The sequence below is a fragment of the Cyanistes caeruleus genome, chromosome 1 (assembly GCF_971803275.1).
Source record: "Cyanistes caeruleus chromosome 1, bCyaCae1.hap1.1, whole genome shotgun sequence".
NCBI lineage: Eukaryota > Metazoa > Chordata > Aves > Passeriformes > Paridae > Cyanistes > Cyanistes caeruleus.
In genome coordinates, this window is record NC_141701.1 from 17,205,702 (window position 1) to 17,226,201 (window position 20,500).

The 20,500-nt window shown below is 34.3% G+C and overlaps 1 long non-coding RNA gene across 1 annotated transcript in view; it reads right to left on the reverse strand.

The window, feature by feature from the left end:
• LOC111925040 (uncharacterized) overlaps positions 1-20,500 on the reverse strand; it is a 61,573-nt gene that overhangs the window by 15,126 nt on the left and 25,947 nt on the right. The window lies entirely within an intron of this gene.

Below are 20,500 nucleotides of genomic sequence, written 5' to 3' on the forward strand. Positions count from 1 at the left end.
GTATTTCATGCTACACAACAAATGCTTATAGTTTGTTTGCAGTAAAACAAACAAAACCCCCCCAAAAAACCCACCCCCACCCCCCCCCAGAGTAAACACCCGAAAAAACCAAATAAATCAACCAAAAAACCCCAATGCCTTCTTCTTGCCAAAAAGAGCATAAGTAAATTGTAGTTTATTCTGAGCGTCTTCAGGAATGAGGTACCTTTTCAATTATTTTTTATGAGCTTTAACATCTCTAAAGAGAGATGTTTTGAATAAAGAAAATAGCACATAGGAACAAAACTCAAGGCAGATAGACATACAGTGTTAAATGCATACATATTTTATTATATTATTTTTACATTAATCAATTTTATTTTATCTTGTCTTTATTCACCTTTTTTTACAATATTCAGAATGGACTACATTTCAGAAATATTAAGTGTTAAATTCCAATGTATAATAACTACCTTTGTAGAACAAAACATCTTGAGAGTTCACATCTTTATGTGATTCCATTTCATCTGGAATCTGTCAGTGGAGCAGAAATGGGTGGACCCTGTCTGTCACTTCAAGAAATATGATTGCATTCTTATTTGCTGTCATACCCACATAGTGCTGGTGAATACCATGTTCCTGTAATGTAAGGTTACGCACAATGAAAGAACATCCATTATTTCTGTTGCCTTCTGAAATAGTTTTTGTTAAAAAATGATTAATAATACTCATTATTTGACTGCATGTGCCGGTTTTGGCTGGTGTAGAGTTATTTTCTTCACAGTAGCTGCTATGGGGCTGTGTTAGGGATTTCTGCTGAACACAGGGCTCAGCAGAATACAGAGATGTTTTTGTTATTGCTGAGCAGTGCTTACACAGAGCTAAGGCCTTTTCTGCTTTTTAATACTGCCACGCTTGTCAGAAGACTGCAGCTGCATGAGAAATTGAGAGGAGCCACAACCATGACAGGTGACCCAAACTGACCAAAGGGATATTCCAGACCATATGAGATCATGCTCAGGATATAAAGTGGGATGAGAAGGAAGAAGAGGGGGATATTTGGAGTGATGACATTTGTCTTCTCAAGTCACCCTAATGCATGATGGAGCCCCGCTCTCCTGCAGATGGTTGAACACCTGCCTGCCCAAGAGAAAGAGTGAATTAATTTCTTTCTTTGCCTTGTTTGTGTGCACAGCTTTTTCTTTTCCTAATAGTTGTCTTTATCTCAACTCATGAGTTTTCTGGCTTTTGTCCTTCCAGTTTTTTTCCCCAATAACTGCTGGTTGAGGAGTGAGGGAGTAGCTGTGTGGTGCTTGGATGATGGCAGGAGTTAAATCATCACAGTATGTCAACAATGGGTCAAAGTTCCATAAATTACTCTTTTTGTCTTTGAGAACTTCTCTGGTACCACATTTTTCTCTTGTAATAATACAGCCTTCATACGTGTGCACCTTGAAAATAACAACTGTTCTGAAGAGTTGACAGAAATACAAAGAGTTGATTGTGTCCTCTGGCCAATAGAGACACCATATATATAATACTATAAATGTAGCAGTATTAGCTGAGTTAGAGAAGTATTTTTTTCTCACTAGGTAAGATATCTGTGTTTCAAGAAGTGAAGCTTGTAAGTACTATTCCAGATGCTACCTAGAGGTGGTTGCTTATGTTGTTTCTTTGTCTGGAACTGTGAATTCTTTAAAATATATAACATCTTTGAAATTTTTGCAGCATCCTTGAGAGTATAAATTTTGAGGCAAATTGTGATATTTCAAAAATTCTTCTACCAAAATCACATACATAAATACCTATTACAATTAGCATATAATTAAATATGTCTTAAAAAGGGCACAAATTTCTTATTCTGAGAGCATGGCAAATTATAATCATAGAATTTGGCAATGGTATACACGTGCACTAGGAGTGCTGTAGATTGGATAGTAAAATAAAACTGATTCATTAGTAAAAAAACCCAGTCATTCAAACATAAATGTAGTAATTATTGTGACTTTAGATATTTTGCTTCCTGCTAAGTATAAATATTTTCTTGCCTAGTTTAACTTACATTGTAGTGAAACTTGAAGAAACCTATTTTTCATGGTAATGCTGTCTATTTTTAAAAAAGCCTTTCGTTAAAAATGTGGTAACTGGCCTGAATGAGACAGTCTGCTTTCATAATTGCAAACAAAAAATAAAGATATATGCAAAATTCCCTTTGGTTAAGCTACTTGCTTCATTCTTCATCCTGTAGGTAGGTATTAAAAATACTAAGGAATTTATATTATGTGAGTTTTTTACTAAAATGTAACATATCCTTCAAAAAAAACCCCTCAAGCCCATCACATTAAATTGCCATAATATATCAGCTTTGAGACCATATCATGCATATGAAGTGAATCTTATGCAGGAGTCTTTCCCATGTGTCTGCTCTGTTCTTAGACGAGCATCCTAGAGTAACAGTTTAGAATAATTAATAACATTTCAAAGTAACTAGGATTCTGGAGTGCCTCAGTGTATATGCATCATTCAAGAGACAATTTAACAAGGGGCTAATATTCTGAGAAGGATTGTGCCGTACTTCCTTTATTCATCACTTCTGAGTATTTTGACCTTCATTTATTTATCCCTGACTATTTTTTTTACTGTATAGACTGCTTCAAAATTTTGCTTTCTCAAAATTTGCTTGCAAAATAATTATCTCTACAGTCAGTCTTCTGATGCATGGTGCAAGACATATTCTCACATGGGGTAATGCAGGGAGAAAGGGGTTGAAAATGGAAGATAGACTGAGAAGCAAAGGAGTAAGTGCTGTTTTCACCCAAAGATGACCTTACAGCTAGAAGACACTAAGAATATTTGGTGTGGGAATTCTCACGTTGTGGTTACCTTGGGCTTTTCTGTCTACCTTGGGGAAGTGGAATTTCTGCAGAAGATAACAGGATGTTGTAAAAAAAACTAAAAAACATTCTTCACAGGCCTAGGTGTCTCAGTGGGGAGGGGAAAGAGATACAAAGCTTGGAGGTTGTAAAAGCACAGTCTTGTGAAGAAATGCACATGGGAACCCCTATGGTGTGTTAAAGTAGGGAATAAACATGCAATTTTGCCCTTGCTAACAGGGAATAAGCTTAGCAGTGTATGTATCTCTGTTTTGCCAGTGTGATGATGGAATAAATCTGCTCTTTAAGCACTTCATTTGTGGCTTTTGGTCATGTTGGTTACCTGCATATATTTGATTCTTACTCTTCATGTAGTTATCAGAATGAAACCTATCTGAAGGAAAACATGCTGTTTCCCACAAATATTTGCTTAGTATGAACACCATTTACTGTGAACTGCTTTCTTCCAAGTTTATATTTTAAAGGTTGTTGCAATGTATATTTGAAAGTATATTACAATAATTACAAGTGACCATTTTCCTGATATTTACACATCAGAAATTCAAAGGGAGAAAGTTTTTAAGTCAAACTTCTCACTCCAAATGTCTAAATGTCACGGAGTACTGTGTGAAACATCATTAAATCCCATGTTCATTAATGCAAACCAGATCACATTTAAGAAGGAAGAAGGAAAGAATAGACTATATTTATGTATTATATGTAACATTTGTGATGGGTAACTTTTTGTCCTCCTCAATGTAGTCACCAATGGTAATTTTTCATTACATATTGCCTTACTCTGGGGATAAGTTAGACTCTGAGCTTTTGTACATAACACGCATTTTGGAGTGTTCTTCTTCCCCCCCCCAGTAGCTGCTGTATGTTAGAAGTTTGTGAATTTACTGTTTTCTGCTCTTCAGTGGTAAATAATGCCTTTTGAAAAAATCATCTACACACCCACAGAATGCTGATTATTTTTTTAAAATATACTGTGTATAGCATCCCTACATTAATTAAATATTTTTATCCTTACTTGAAAAGAGAGTATCCATAAAAAGGGTGATGAAACTAATCATAGTTTGGTTTCATTGGAGGAGACCTCAAAAGGTCATCTATTCCAGCCCCCAATAAATGAAGCCTAGATGGATGAGTGGTAGAATCAGATCTTCCTATTTTCTATTACATAATGATTAATAGTGGACAGCATCTTTGTGGGTAATGAATACAAGGTTCTGATGCAATGAAATACTTCAAACTCATAAAATTAGTAAAAATATACTGCACTACAGCAAAACATATGCAGTGAACCATATTCCTACAAAAGCAGAAAAGCAAAAGGAGAAAATCAACTTTCATTTTGATGCTGTTCTCTACATTTGTTACATTTTTCAGAGTTTAGCAAGTACTTTCTAATGTTTAGCTCCAAAATGGTAACCCGTATTTCCAAAGATTTCTTTAGGTGTGAGTAGGTTATAAAGTCCTCACACCATTTTTTTTCTGACATCTGGTTCACCAGATTTGGATTACAAATAAAGTAAGGATCCTATATTCTGTATTTTAAATTAGCTTAAATCCATCTGTCCAAGAAAGACTACATACTCAATCTGGACTGAAATGAAATACATTTTATAATTAAGGTAATCTCTAGTTATGATTTTTTTCCTGACATATGTTAGCATTGAACTTGGTATTCTAGTAATTATATTTACTTTCAATTCCATACAGGTATTAAAATATTGTCTGTATTGACACCTCTTAAGCTGTTATTTAAAGACAATTTCAAATGTCAAACAATCTATACTATATCTAACTCTCTGTAGTTTAAAGAAATGTAAAAAGATGACTTAAGATAAGTCAAGCAATAATAAAAAGTATATGCTTTTTAGAAATATATTATAAGGCAAGTAAATCCAGGGCAGATGAATGAAGCAGTATTTTAATTTCTTCTTCACGGGAAGGAACATTCTCTTTCTCCATTCAAAATCAGATGAAAATATATATAATGCTGACAATAAATAGCACACATGAAAGACTGTATTATTATTGGTCACTAGCTCTTTTAAGGTTCTGTTTGTTTTGGTTTTTTTCTCTTTTTTTCTCCTGTCTATAGCAGAGAAGTGACTCACCTTAATATCATCTCGAGGTCATGCCTCTGGCTCAGAGGTTACAGGTACCTATGCTCTTGCTCAACATCTGTGCAGGTGCTGTCTGAAAAAGATGGAAACAGTTTTTTTCATTTACTGATTTAAATAAAAATGCATATTTCTCCCTATTTCTATCAAAGATTCAATGTTATTTTCCTATGCACTTAATAATTGTACTAAATTTGTACTAAACTAAAATATTATTACATTTTTGTTAAAGAAAGTAAGTAATATGCATTTTACTTGTCTCTTTTTGTACAAATGAGCATATAGTGTGTGTGTGTGTGTGTGTGTGTATATATATATATATAACACTTAGATATGACATATACATATATTACTGGTTCTATCCTAGACCATTACCTGTCTACACTTTTTCTTATTTTCACTTATGCTATTTAAATTTCAGTCCCCCTCCATAATTTTTGCTTGCTTATATTGTCTAATAGTCATCTAGAATGGCTCACCTAGGTGAATTAGTACTGTAAAATCAGATTCTGAACTGCTGGATTTAACTTGACATCTCAACTGAATGACTTTCAATACAAACTGTCACAATACTTTTAAAATACCCTGTACAATCCAGGATGTTAGGACAATGGATCTCCTTCTTTACTTTTTATGCTTTGGTAAATATAAATTGAAATTCTTCTCCCTCACAGAGTAGTTAGTAGAACTTTTTAAAGTTATTTCTTAATGGGTAAGATAGGTGTACTCCTAATCAGAAATATTAGTACTACTTTGAATTCTTTTCTATTTGCACACCTTATAAATAAAAAAGAGGAAGAAGAAAACCCACATAATTACACCCATTCCTCCAATTTCCCAAGAGACTTCAGCTCAACTATCAGGCTTCTAATGTCTTTCATATAGTTTAGAACAAAACAGCAAAATCTACAATTCTTTCAGCATTAATTACTCAACTTGCATAAATAGCTCATTTTATAAATAATGTTTAAAATATGCTAATCAATTTACTAAAACTAAACTAAAACTTGCTTTCTTGAAAAGCATACCTTTTATTTTTTAATTCCTTAATCAGAGCATCCTTAATTTTTGGGCAGGCTAGATTAATTTCTTAATTTTGTATCTATTTACCAAGCTCTTCTTTCTATCTATTTGCATTAGTAAAAACACCTTTCTGATTGTAGAGATACTAATCCATTCTCAATTACAGCAGCCACTAAGTCACAAAGCTAACATTTGACAGGTCCAAGTTCCTACTTACCAGGACAGAAATAACGTTACCTGTCCAAGTTGATTTTTATTTCTCTTGTGCCATTTCTTATTGTCACACATATTTCTGCCTCCTTGTTCCTCGAGGGATTTTTTTTATCATGAAAGCAACAATCTGTCTTCTCTTGCTACACAAGATATGAGGATTCTTCTTGTCTGAGCATTTCAGGCAAAATATCCAGTAGAAGAGTAAATAGTGGTGTACTCAGAAGTGAAATAAATCATGTTTGAAGAGGCTTTCTTTATAAAAATGAATCTGAGCTAATTCAAGCACAGTCATGGGACCTCAAAGAAGGGTTCAGATGACTCCATGTCACCTGAAGAAAGAATGAGAGCACTGGTGGGAACCACAGCACCAGACTGATATGAAAAAAATGTAGGTGCTAGAATCTCTCATTGCTAAATATCTGAATATAAGCTTATAACTAGAAGGAAAGGTTACATTGCCCATTGTAATATCATGGAGATTTTCTTCCAAGGTGATGAACATTCAGTATATAATGTCAACTTTGAACACTTTGTTTAAGGGAGTGACATCAGACTGGTGATCTGTCAAAACTGGGGTTGCACAGGGTTCTATCTTAGGTCCTGTGCTCTTCAACATTTTCAGAAATTACTTGGACACAGCACTGGAAGGGATACTGAGCAAGTTCACGGATGCTGATAACTGTATAAAATCTGTTACTCCAAGCTATATGATCACAGATGATACAAAATGGAGGCCTGTGAGGCCCAGCAGAGAGACCTCAACAAATCAGAGGACTGGGCAATCCCGAACAATATGAAGTTCAAGAGAGAAAGTGCCAGATTCTGCACCTGGGATGGGTCAACCCAAGATGTAGGCACAGACTGGGGAATGAGATGCTGCAAAGCAGTGCTGTGCTGCAAAGGGACCTGGGTGTCCTGGTCCAAGGCAAGTTCAACATGAGCCAGCAGTGCCCTGGCAGCCAGGAGGGCCAACATTGTCCTGGGGGCATCAGGCACAGCATCACCAGCTGGGCAAGGGAGGGGTCTGCTCTGCTCTGCACTGGGGCAGCCTCACCTTGAAAACTGTGTGCAGTTTTGGGTGACACAATATTAGAAAGACATTAAACTATTAGACATTGTCCAAAGGAGAGCAATGAAGATGGTGAAAGGCCTTGAGGGGAAGCTGAAAAACTTCCTCATGACGGGGAGAGGCAAACACTGATCTCTTCTCTGTGGTGATCCAAGGCAGGACACGAGGGAATGGCCTGAAGGTGTCTCAGGGGATGTTTAGGCTGGATATTAGAAAAAGGTTCTTCACCTAGAGGATAGCTGGGCTCTGAAACAGGTTCTCCAGAGGAGTGGTCACAGAACCAGCCTGACAGAGTTGAAGAAGTGTTTTGAAAATACTCTCAGGCATATGGTGTAACTCTTAAGGATGGTCCTGTGAAGGGCTAGGAATTGGACTAAGCGATCCTTGTGGATCCCTTCCATCTCAGCATGTTCTCTGATTCTGTGATTTTGTGCATTTCTAAGTCTGATTCAGTAGTTGAGATTGTATTTGAATATTTCAACATTAATATTTTAGCTTATAAAAGCTATTATTATTATTATTATGTTAGAGAGCATGAAAATTCCTTCCAAAGGGTAATTGTCATGGTTATGTTGACAGCCTAATACATGAATATTAGGGTCTGTATACCAGCATTTTATGGTTTACTAAGTCCCATTGAAAGAGAAATCTGAATGATTTTTATATGCCCAGCCAATTTACCTTGGCACCACATCTACCTGCTTTCTTCAGATATTCACTGTTCTGACATGGTCAGTTAAACCATGCTTATTCTGACAATACATTCCAGGACCACCTTCCTAACTCAAACTGTGTGTACTATTAAACTGTTCTTTTACTTCAAATACACAATTCAAAGACACATTCTTGTCACAAGAAACATTCAGTGCTTGGTTCATTTACGTTTGTGTTCATCAGGATCCTGATTCCAGGGTTACTAGAGACAGTGTGGAAAAAATGTTTTTATTCATAGCAGCTTGATTTTATGTCTTATGTCCATTCAGTCACCAGATGATATGGTATTATCAATTTTTCATCTTAATTTTAGTACAGAATAGCAATTAACTTTAAATATTAAATGCAAAAGATTGTTCAAAGATGTTAAGTCGATCATAATGAAATAATAGCAAACTTTAAAATGTAAGGAAATTTACATATTAAGCAAATTATATTTGAAAAGCTGATGTCTATTTTTTTATTTGCTTAACAATGAGTTTTAAGATCCATAAATAAAAGCATTTTCATTTAATGTGGGATTGTCTCTGGTTTGAATGTATGAGTTCTTACTGTTTCACAATGTATGGCTGGGCTTATGCAAAATAATTAAATGGAAGATCTTTAAAGTAAGTAATCATCATTTCTGTTGAAATTAGCAAAGAGTGTCATGACTATATTTACAAATATCTGTAATTATTAATTTCTTTGGAGAATCTTAAATATTGAATAATCTTGATGGTAAGCATGACATAAGGAAAAAATAATGATTTATATTTAAAATTAATCTACAGTTTGCTGTTCTATATTTAATTTTTTCTACATCAGTGCTAAAATCAGTTACTCAAAACTATATGATAATTTTACATTTAATATAACTTAAAAACTCAATTACATAAAAATATTTCAATGTCCGTTTTAGTAGTGGTATAATTCACTGAAATCTGTCAGATGAGATTTGATCCATATCAGTTTTCATATATTATGAACTGCCTTTGTGAAAAAAGTAAATACAATAAAAAGAGGAAATATTGTCTCTAGTTATCTGTGTTGTACTTCCTTAACAAAAATTATTTTATATATTAATTAGGAAAATTTATTAACAATATTAGTGATTTTTTTTTAATTAAGCTGGTTAGAAACAGTCTATGTTCACCTACACAAATCACGCCTTTGATATTCCTAAAAAACACACAGAAAGACTACTGAAGACTTATATTAGTAATTTGCTGATCAGGACAGAATTTCCACTTTTCAAAGCATTATATTCAAGGAAATGATCAATTTTCTAAAGGAAGGAACAGTTTTCATATGCAAAAATGTAAAAGCTCTTTTTCCCAGAGACCTCTAATTGCTCCTCATTTTCTGTTTGATTTCAATGAAAGATGCAACCATTTCCCACTCCAGAATGTAATGATACCTTCAGAACTCCAAAGTCCATCCTCTTTCCATGTGTTACGGGTGAGGCTAGACAAGAGTGCTTGGGTGGGATTGTAGTGGGTGTCTCCCATGGCTCACCTGCCCAGGAGTAAGGTGGCTTATAGCAGATCTCCACAGAGAGAAGGCAGCAGCCTCACACTCACAGACCCTGGCCTCATGGGGACTTCAGCCAACCTGATACCTGCTGGAGGGAAAACAAGCAGGACATAAAAAAAATCTGCAGGAGGTTCCTGCAGGACTTTGTTGACAACTTCTTGACTCAGGTGAGAAAGGAGCCGAAACAGAAGTGTTTTGCTGGACATTATATTCTCAAACAAGAAGATGCTTATTGGGCACATAAAGGTTGAAGGCAGCCTTGGCTGCAGTGACCATGAGATGATGGAATTAAGGATCTTGAGAGAAGGAAACAGCAGAAAGCAAGACCACAGTGTCTGAATTCAGGAAGGCAGACTGATCACTTCAAGGATCTTTTTAGCATAGTCCCAGAGAATCAGGTCCTGGAGGGAAGAGGTGCTTGAGAAAGCTGGTTAATTTTTAGGAATAACCTGCTCCAAGTTCAAGAGCAGTCCATCACAGCAAGGAAAAAAATCAATCAGAAAAAGGCCAAGGCTATATGGCTGAAAAAGTAGCATCTATTTAAAGACAAAAAGGAGACATTCAGACTGTGGATGCAAAGATGAGAAATATGGGACTAAATGGAAAATTGAAAAGAAACTATAATTATGCAAATATTAAGAAAGGGTAGATAAGATGATTTAAGTAATTCTAAAACTAATTAGCTTAATACTTTGAGTACATTAATAGAAATCCTGATACAGAATCAAATAAGGTATTACAGGAAAAGAAAATTAATATTAATTAGAATTACTTTCTAGATACTATTTCTTCTAAAATTTGGCTCCTTTTTCTGACAAAGACACATTTGATTGGAATGTTGGTCAGCTCACAAGTCAATGTCACAGTTTTGACATTTTGATTTTAAAGCCCTACCATGTTTTAAGAAAAGTAGGATTGTGAAGATGACCGAGGCATTGGACAAGTCTCCTCTCACTTTGGTAATATTCAAAACCTGTTTATACATGGCTCTGAGTAAAGTGCCCTAGTTGCTCCCACTTTTAAACAGAAGAATTTGGACTATACAGTCTCTGAAAGTGTTTTCAAATATCATCCATTCTGGGTTTCTGTAAATACTAAAAAATATTACTTGAAATAAGCCTTATTGGACTGACATATTTAAAAGCATAGTTGTAAGAGTGGAATCATGCTTGAATAACTTTTTTCTAGGGAAAGTCCAGACTGATTGATATTAAAACCAAACCTGTTAAGACTTTAATATATGGTCTTGAAATAGGTGTCAGTTCAATATCGATTACATTTCCAGATGGTGCAAAGATTGAAAGAACGATAATTAATCATGAGGACAGAGTAATCATATAGAAAATTTTGTATTAAAACATGAACTCACCTCATATGAAGAATAAAAAATTAAATAAAGTGTTCTAAGAATAATATATGGAAATCAAAACTAGATTAGGAAACAGGATCATGAAAAGTTGTGACTATAACAGGCTCTAGGTGTCATGTGATATCCTGTGAAAAAAAGCAGAAAAGCAGGCTGATCTTTAGAAGAATAAGTAGAATAAAAAGGAAAAGAAAAGGTTTTTTTTTTATTAGAGTTTAGTGGGCACATTTTTAATGACAGAAATAAAAGATTTTAAGAAATAAAAATTCCTCAAAATTTTGAAAGAACATGGGTTAAAATATCTTGTGAGAAATAAGACAGATTTCTGTAGAACTCAACAGAAAAAGTCATATTGAAAAAACATAGTGTCTCTGGCTTAACTGAAAAACACAAAAACAAATGAAGTCTAAAGTTGGTTTCTTTTTTGGTTTTTTTAGGGGTATTCTTGTTTTGCTTTTTGTTTTGTTTTGTTTGTTTGAACTCCTTTAAAGTAAAAACCACAAGAACATGTGAAATCCCTGTGGTTTTGTAGTTTCAAAATGTATGAGATAGTTTCCTGAATGTAGTCTTACTCAAATATATGATCATATGTTCCATACCCATACTATTGAACAAAATATAAAGCAAGAAGATACACAGGAAATGGGATTAACAGACCTAGATGCATCTGCTTGCCTTATACTCTGTGCCTTGACTTAGGATAATTAGTAAAATCAAGAAACTTTCTATTTTTTATATAAATATATTTTGTATGCAAATACTGTAATCCTTCTGAAACCACAAAAATAATACTTTCAAGTATAAGATGAAATATTTCTAATCAGAACAGAAAAATCTTCAAGTACTTTCCAATAAGAAGAAAAATAAAATAAGCCTTATGTCTTAAAAGCCAGTGTGGCTGTGAACCAGTATTCCAGGAAAGATATAATGCAAAATATCCAGTCAGTTGAAATTCACATTATTAAAAAATTAGTTTCCACAGTATAAAGGCCTTTATATAATCCAGTTTGACTTTCTGAATAATACAATTTAAAAAATTTAATTTATCAATCTTACATAAGTGTTACAAACTGTGTTAGAGTAAAGCTTAAGCTTCAGAAAATCAGTTTCATCTGTATACTGACATTATTAAGAAACAGACCTCAGTGCAACACTTCCAATGGAATTTTTTCAGTATTGTTTACTGCCTGTTTTCAGCTGGGATAGAGTTAGTTTTCTTCTCAGTAGCTTGTCCTGTGCTATATTTTGGTTTAGAATGAGAATAATATTGATAAGCACACCGAAGTTTTGATTGTTATTAAGCACTGCTTACCCTGAGGGGTTTTCAGTGTAGAGCACTCTGCCAGTGAGGAGCTGCACAAGAAATTGGGACCGAGCATAGCAGGGAGAGCTGATTCAAACTGATTAAAGTGATATTCCTTACCAGAGACCATCATGCCCAGGATATAAACTGCTTCATACTGTAACATAATCTCTTTAATAAATAAGGTTATGTTAACAATATTTTTACTATCTTGTCTTGAAATGTTATTTGTTATACCATATTTATATATAGCAGTAGAACCATATTTATTAGTTTTTGTACCATCACTTTTATTGTCCTCAAATTTTCCATGTTTTTGCTGAAGATTAACACATGGGCTGGAGCTTATCTGGCTCTATCACCTCGGCCTGTGCCAGGAGTGGGTCACACCCCAGGAGCAGGATGACCCGAGGTGTGACTGGAGCTCTTGCTCTACGGCTTTTTGGCTGTCAGTCTGTGCTCTGAGGAGACAAGGATGAGAGGGAGGTCTCTTGAATGGGATAACAGAGGATTTATTGCTCTGGGGAATCTTGGGGGCAAAAGACAGAAAATGCAAGCGTGCAACAGCTGAAATAGGGAGGCGGTTCAAAGGGAGGGTACAAAGCATCAGCTAATCAGAGATATCCTGGGGAGGGTAAAAGGCAGGGTTCACAAAATCATCATCCAGTGAGGGGGGTTGGGGGGGAAATTGGTCACATGGACTAATCAAATGTCGAATTTTAGGAGATTTCCAAAGTGAGATTCTGTGGGCTTAAGATAGGATTGAAAGGAGACTCAGGGTAGATTGACAACATGGGGTGGGAGGGTCTGAGCAGGGCGATAATGTGGACCAAACCATCAACTTTGGCAGTACCAGAACATACCATTAACAAGAAACACAGTGCAACAGGAGATACTGAAACTAAAAAGCTTAATATTGGTCTTCACACCTATCAACCTGCTCAGTATTCTTGTATGGATTCAACAAACTAAGATATGAATTGCCAGTCTGTTATAGCATGAAGCAGAGTACTTATGGTTTCTTTATTGTTCAGCATGTCACCTGAATCGCTTTCAGAGCCTCTGCTCCTCAATGTAATGTTCAGTGTCCTCTTCAACAGGTTTCAATCATCTGATATATTATACTAGATCTTATTTTATATGTTATTCTAGAGCTTATCTGGTAGACAGTTGCTGTTGTTGCAGAGATCTCCCTGACCAAAAAGCACCAAGGGATCAAAGCCACAGCTTCTACAGAACTGACTTCAATAGAATGATCTTAAAAGAATTAGACCTTCCACTATCCACTACTTATGAGTTACTGGGTATGCTGAAAAATTGGGAGCATAGTAGAGCACATAAGTTCATTTTTTTCCCAGATAATTCTGGTAAATCTTGCTGTACCAAGGTATGTATTTGAAGTCTTCAGTATTCATTGTTAAAAAGTTATGATAAATTATTTTAATTCATAAATTTAATAACTATAATTGTACATCTATATAACTTATTATCCTAATTCCACAGATTGTGAACAGAGAAAGAGAGATTAACATATAAATAAACTCTCAGAGGAAAGAGTGAAAAAACTTGTTTATGATTTTTTTTTGTTCAGTTAAGAGAGTACTGTGGATTTTCAGCAGTCTCTCTGTCAGTAAGAGAAATCCCTTCAGATCATAATTTTTGTTCCAGCCTTGGCTAGCTCAGTGTGTACTTCTTCAGTCTGCCTTAAGTCGTGATTTCTGACAGTCTTCCAGCTTCATCCACTGCCCGTACCCAGCTCAGCCCATCTCAGAAATCTGATTCCCTTTCTAACAGGTTAACAATGCAGTGGAGACAAAACTCCTTGCACCTTTTCTTGTACAAAACTTTCATTCTCTGAATGAAAAAAAGATACTGCTCATTTCCAGGGCAAAAGCTGCTTAATCTGCATGGCATCATGGCCAACTTATTTGTGATGTTCTATCAAGAGCTACCTTAAAACAAATAAAGTTAAACTTTTCCCATCCAGAGTTTAGATTTTTATAGAGACAGACGTGAGTGAAAAACCCATTCTTTCATATGTCAAATTGCAGCTTTGAAATTCAACATAGTTACAATTTATTAAAAATACACACAGAAGAAAAAGAAAACAAAGTCCAGCAAAAAAAAACAACCAAACAAACAAAAAAAACAACAAACCCCAACATCTCTATAAATCTCATTAAAAATTTTGTATGCTCATGGACTGGTTCTGAATTTTTAGGAATAAATGTAACTTACTGTGACATAGAAATGCAGTGAAGAATTAAATCCAAACAAATGTTTATAGAAAAGTTTGTAATATATGGAATGAAAAATTGCAATAGATTTATGTTGTCATTTCAAAAGAAGAAATGTATCAGAAGGACTCAGCAATGAGCAATAGAAGTGATTTCAAATGGCAATAAGTCAAGAACATTGAGAACATAATTTACAATGCTATGCTGGTATCACGGTATTATTAAGTGAATCACGAAATGCCACACAAGCTGTTTTCGTGCTGAGACTCTCTTTATAGTTACTGATGAGTTAATATTTCCATTCAATTATATAGGTGAAAATCTTTAATAATTGCTATCAATGACAGGAGTGAACTTCGAATAGCTCTATATAAAATATTAATGATGCAATTATTAGGAAGCATAACAAAAGCACCTTTTTAAAATTCTCACGGATTTGTGCTCATTATCATCAAATTTATGATTAACTAAAAATGCCACCACTATTAATTCATTATATAAAATACCTTATTGAAATTCCTGAAAAAAAATTGAGTTCATATTTCATTCTCAAACATTGGCTGTAACCTTCTAGCATTTGTGCAGTTCAAAAATTACCTTTTAATACTGAGACTAGTAAAAGGAAACTATAGTTTCAGAAATGAACATTCAGTTTATCCAAGTATCAAATAGCTAGATATATTCCCCATTCATAAAATTTAAAATGTTCATTGTTTCTGCCATAAATAAGATATGGGGAAAAAAAGAAAGTCTTCTATGAATCTTTTCTCACTGCATTTTTAACTATAACTTTTGCAGAGAACTTGACACTCTAATACTTCCTCTTAAAACATGTATCTTAACAGCATATTCCATACAATGAGCATTTAGTTGAACATTTTATCATATTTTAAAACCCAGATTTATTGAAATGGCAGTAAAATGCACAATAAAAGAGCATCAGTTACATGAATGTAAATGAAAACACTTTGTCATAAAAATATAAAGCAGTTTTGCTTGAAGTCACAGTTCAGAATGAGTAAAGCTCACTATATATTTAATTTGTAAGGATGCTTGCTGAAGTTTCTCCACAGCTGTCTGTTAGAATGAGGAATAGTCCTACCATCTGATCTTTTTGGATTTCTATCCTAAATTCCCATGACCGTCTGCTGTCTTTTCTAGGAGCCAAAGGTAATATAATTTCTATAGAGGTTTAAGGGTAATATAAGAGATAAAGTTAGAACGTCATGAAGTTTAAATTAATGATCTGACTACATAGTGATACATGTCTGTGTCTCTTTTTTCCCAACTGCTTCCATATGGAACAATTTTGTATGTGGTATCAGGTATATTGTTTAGCAACAGAAAAAAAAAACAAAGGCTTGTTTATAATAGGCTGAGTAATCCAACAACAAAGAAAATAGTAACAGCAACAGTAAGGAAAAGAGGTTGTTAGAAATGAGAATTGAAATAACTGAGCAGTTCCTCACTGATGATTTTAGACAGTTTCCTACCCTAAAAACCATTATTTGTGACCAGCCCTGGGCTGCCTTCTCTTTGGCTCATACCAGTGTGTTCTTGTGCTCTTGACTTGAGCTTGAAGACATTTCAAAAGAAGCAAATAACTCAGCCTAAATCACAAAAAAGGATTCTCCATAGGTAAAGATTTTGAGCTCTTCTCTCTTTAATAACAATCTGGAAGGTTAGTTTTCATTATTTCTGTTGATTTTGTTAATCAATAGGACCTCTGCTGTCAAAAGTATGTTTCATTTTGAAGTGGCTGTTAGTCCAATGAAGCTTGGGTTTTATCAAGTTTAAATTTATTAAAAACTTTACCAATCACTTCATAGAAAGCTTGCCTCTCAATTAAGGTGAAGTGTATAATTTTCTCAGTGTCAGATACATATTTTGAATTGATTAGTGCCAAAATAAAAGCTCAATCTGGATGCATTTAAAACTAACTAAAAATGCTGCTCCTTCAACTTCCATCTCTGAGTTTGTTTTTTTAAATTATTATTATTAATATTCTTTTTATTACTATTATTAATTATTATAATTGTTGTTATTATTAATTTTACATCCTATTATAAACCACAATCCCTGACTTCCAATGGCTGCTTGAAGAGGTAAAGAAATTTCCTTCATCTTGCCAGAGCTGTGTGATTATGCAAACTCCTGTCTTGCTTTTCTTATTGATCTCCCATAAACCTTCAGCCTGAGAGAGAATCCATTTTCTTAAGGGAGAATAAAACTAAAACATAAATAAAGATAAATAAAGATAATATTCAAATTAAAAATATAAATATATATAAAACTAGCACACAAGGTCAGCAGTAGGAAGCAATGTTCCCTACTCTCCTTCGTCTTCTTTCCCATTATTATTTCTGTTGCAGTTGATGCAGCTGAAGAAAAATATATTTTAAAAAAGGTGATTTATTCCAACTCCGGCATTTGCAGACGCCGTAATCTGAGTCTGACAGAGACACAAATTATTTCAAAAGATTGTTGCATGTCAGAAAAGATTTCTGTATATCAGAAAAAGAATTTAAAAAAATGTTGAGATACGGTGTAAAACAGCAAAGAATAACAATCAATGAGTGAAAAGGAAAATTTGTTAGGAGTTGATATATTTTAAGAGGGCTTTGTTTTCCAAATGAAAATTTATTTCACTTCATACGTATTTTATCTGGTGTGTAACCATTTCATAGTTTTAAGTAGAAGGTAATTTCTGCATGCTATTAATTTCTAAATCAGCAGCACAGAATGTATGAGTAGATAGTAATTCAGTATTTAGTATATAGTAAAGAACTGACTCCTTGAATTGCAAGTTTCAAAAATAAAAATGTGATAAGCAAAGATCTTGTAAATCTGATGCTGTACAGCATATCTTTAGAAAAAGTGCTCCATAGCCTCAGGCTCTGTGAGTGAAGATTAAAAAATTACTGTAGGCACATGATTGGCTACGAACATATATTAACTCAGTATAGGAGAGTATATTGTGTTTGCAATCAGGCTGTCAGATTACCTTATTTGTCACAAGTCCTTCATCAGGAAGACTAAATGACCTTTTGCCACTCTGGATAAAACAGATGAAAATTCCAAATCCACTGGTATTTTGTACTCAGTAACTTCATTTTTTATACCACGTTTTCCCTTAGAGCATAATTTTGTACAATTATTTAATATTAAGAGAATTGTCCTTTCAGTGTTCCCAAGATGAAACAATATTCCATTTAGGAACGATTTTTATTGACAACGACAGGTAGACACAGACCTCCTGCTGCCTACTTGACTCAAAGTCATTATGTTTTCTGTGGGAAAACTGTGTAGGTAAAAGAGGTGTGGAGATATAAACTGATTTCTTAATGTCTATCAATTCACCCCAGAACCTGTCATATTTTAAGATGTAAGCATCTCCAACGCTCATTGTCCTGACTGGTCTGACAGACAATTGTGGAAGAATAATGTGCTTAGCTTTGGCACACGACCAGCCTGCAGAAACAACATAATCTACATCCTCTAGGCCTTTTGGATATGGGGATATTTGGGTTTGGATTTTAATACATTAGTAAGTGTAGTATACATTTAGATCAGTCAGTAGATGTTGTTCAGATCTATAAAAAGTTCATCTCAAGCTAGAGAACCGATTTGTATTGGACATTATCTATTCATCATGAAAGAAAATACTAGCTGTACATAACTAGAGGAAAGGTTGAGACTAGCAGATTTATCTGAAAACTGATGCTTGTTCTGGCCTTGAATAGTGTTTTAAGTGACTTTTACAGATGATGAGTAGACTGAAAAATCTGAAAGGTATTAACTTCTAATCATGTCATAATCTAATCTAATATTAGATAACATGAAAGCTCATTTTCTAAGACTAATCTATTAAAATAGGTTGCAAACCTTCCTTCAGAGTTAAAACTGCATGAGTATTAGTATCAGAAATGAAGTGAAACAAATCTTATCTTATGGGTTCCCTCAGGATTTTGGTATGTTCTGGATATCAATCAGATCAGAAGATGGATTTGACAGATATAAATTAATAAATAGATGCTGGATTTTTAATCTATTGGATTTCTTTAGTAGACTCTTGAGTAACAGCCGTGTGATACACGGAAGACTGAAAGTGATGGAAAAATCACCTTGGGAAGTGATCTGTAGTTCCTGGATGTATTTGAAAATCAGTAGGATAAAAAAAATATCTTGCATAGGATATATCTATTGATTTTGTGGAGTTTCAGTGTGTGTTTCTCCACATTAAGATGCATGTGAGAAATCAGGATCCTAAGATCTATGTGCCTTTTAGGACACACAGACTTGGGGCATCTAGAGCTGCTGATTTAAAAATGTTTATTCCTAAGAGACATCATCTGATAACCTTTTCTATTGCCAGAGGATTAGAGAAATGTTTTGAATGCACGAGAACCACTCATGCCATACTGCTACTTTTCAAAACCAATAATTTTTTGAAACATAATCAATAACATACTTTCTATTCCTTTCTAATAATTGGCTAAAAGCATTGCTACAACTGTTTTCCTGACATAAGACTACCCTCTTTTATTTATCTAGTTAGAGAACCATGTGTGAATAAACCAGTGATCCACAAATTTTTCAAGCCCAGGGAAAATGATATTGAGCTATACTGATAACATTTACTTTTCTACAATAATCTCCCTGATGTCTCTATTTATGAATATATATATTCATATTATATATATAAATATATATATATTCATAAATAGATTTACATATATTTATATTTGAACATCTACCAGGTCTACCACTTCTGAAGGACCAGATACATAAGCAGTTTCCAAAAGGCTACACAGTCATATTTCTTTTCTCTCTGGCATAATGAATCACAAATCCACTGCTAAAAGGTCAAAGAAATATTCTAAGAAATAAAAATTTATTTCAATCCTTTAAGCAGAGAGAACATTAATTTCAAATCCTGCACACCCTTGAAATTATTTTAACATGTTTTACTTCTCTGTGTTTTAGAAGTGATAGTCACTTCTCTTTATAAACTTACTTTTGCAAAAAATAGCTGAAACAGCTACTGCATTCGAAATCAGTGGTATGTATCTAAGGAAGGATGTTGTACATGTTTCTTCTGTTTCTGGCTGGTTGGCTTCAGTGTATTTCTGTGCAGCTGTATGGCTATTGCAAACAGCACTAAAATTTCCCCTTGCACTTTGTGAAGATTTTTTTTTGGTTGGTTTTTTTTTTTGTTTGTTTGTTTGGGGTTTATTTGTTTGTTTTAATTTTTTCTTTTGTTGTTTTGGGGGTTTTTGATTGGTAGGTTGGCTTTGGTTTGGGGTTTTTTTAGTGACTAGACCTTAAAGACCTGTCCAACCCAGGGTTTAAATGGACCCTTAGATTAACTGATTAACAAAACTGCAAGTTAGTTAAAGTATGACTTCTTTTCCTTAGGGGTCTAAAGCTTTCATAGTCACCTGTGGTCAAAGCTATAGCTGAGCATGCATCTAATTTTTACCAAGCCATACAGAACCCCCCCAAGAAAAAGTAATCCAAGATTTAAAACCTCTGTTTTTTGGAAAGCTTAGTCAGACTCATGGAATAATATAGGGTGAAATGGATAGCTGGAAATCCTCTAGTATTTTCTATGTTTCTATGTTTTCTTAGACTAAGGCTGGCTTTGAAGTTAGTTAAGGTTGCTCAGGGTCTTATCTAGCTGAAATGTAAATAATTACAAAGGTGGAGATTCCATATACACAGGCCATCCTTTTGCACTGCTATTTGTATGATTTCCTTATGTCTAGACAAGATTTTCAGTGTTGCAACTTGTTCCTTATATATTTTACATGAAAAAAATAGCATTAAACCCCTTCTTTGGTAAGGTGCTATTTTCTGGTCACCTTTGACCTCTCTGAAATTTGTCACCTGCTCTTGTAATGACCCAGAAGCAGTGGGAAAGATTTAAACTACTTTTCATTCTGATTACAAGGTCAGCTTCAAATCACACATATGGTAGCCAGTTGCATAAAGCAGCAAAGTGCCAGAGGCCTGACAGGCAGCAATAACAACCCATTTAGGCTATTATGCAAACCACTCTTTTAGATTAAAATAG